The 868-nt window shown below is 37.2% G+C and overlaps 1 pseudogene; it reads right to left on the bottom strand.

Moving 5' to 3' along the window:
• Window positions 1-480: 480 nt before the first annotated feature.
• LOC145294445 (U2 spliceosomal RNA) lies at window positions 481-616 on the bottom strand (annotated as a pseudogene).
• Between the last annotated feature and the right edge of the window lie 252 nt (window positions 617-868).

Genomic DNA, 868 nt, shown 5'->3' with positions numbered 1-868 from the left:
GGTGAGACGACAACAACTACGAAGGCCAGAGGAATAGTTGGCCGAAACATCGTGAAACAACAGCTATAAAGATGAGGATAACAGTTTGCAAATAAATAAATAAATAAATATACAAATTACTTAACTTAAAGGATTTCTTTAATAAAATAATATACCATTCAGCACGGACCTGACGATGGAAGACCAGATAAGAACGAACAAGGCCGATAGCCATTAGTCGCGTACTCTCGTCTAATGAATGAATGCGTGAATGTAGGATTGTCATGAAATTCTTAAAGATAAACTAAAATGACCGAAAAATGGGCTGAAATGACTTAAATAAATAAAAAGTAAATGACTTAGAATGACTTTAATGAACTTAAGGATTAATTGAATGACCTTAAGAATGACTTGAATGCTTAAAATTAACTGGAATCCTTCAAAAACAACTTGAATGATCTGGAGAATGACTTGAATCGCTTTAAGACTGACTGGTTGTAAAGTGGGTGATCATTTTACATTAAATTAATACAGAAAAGTGATCCCCCACTTTATGTCACAAAGTTACAAACATAAGTACAGTATGTAGTAAGACAGATACTACACTTTGATCTTGGCCAAAAGGCCAAGAAAAACTGTATTTATTTGCTCCCCCACCGAGCAAATTAGACACAAGGCCGATTTTTAATGTGAGGAGTGAAGGGGAAATGGGGACCAACTCCCCGGAGAGTAGGGGAGCTGGATAGTGGCAATTTGTATGAAGGGTCTCCCCTACATTGAACAAGGTCTTATATGTGGGGTTGGTATTTATTTGCTCCTCCACCGAGCAAATTAGGCACAAGGCCGATTTTTAATATGAGGAGTAAAGGGGAAATAAGGACCAACTCCC

The sequence above is a fragment of the Euprymna scolopes genome, chromosome 15, assembly GCF_053919585.1.
Source record: "Euprymna scolopes isolate OS-2025 chromosome 15, ASM5391958v1, whole genome shotgun sequence".
NCBI lineage: Eukaryota > Metazoa > Mollusca > Cephalopoda > Sepiida > Sepiolidae > Euprymna > Euprymna scolopes.
The sequence above is the reverse complement of the archived record's forward strand: the minus strand, read 5'-3'. Positions and strand labels throughout refer to the sequence as shown.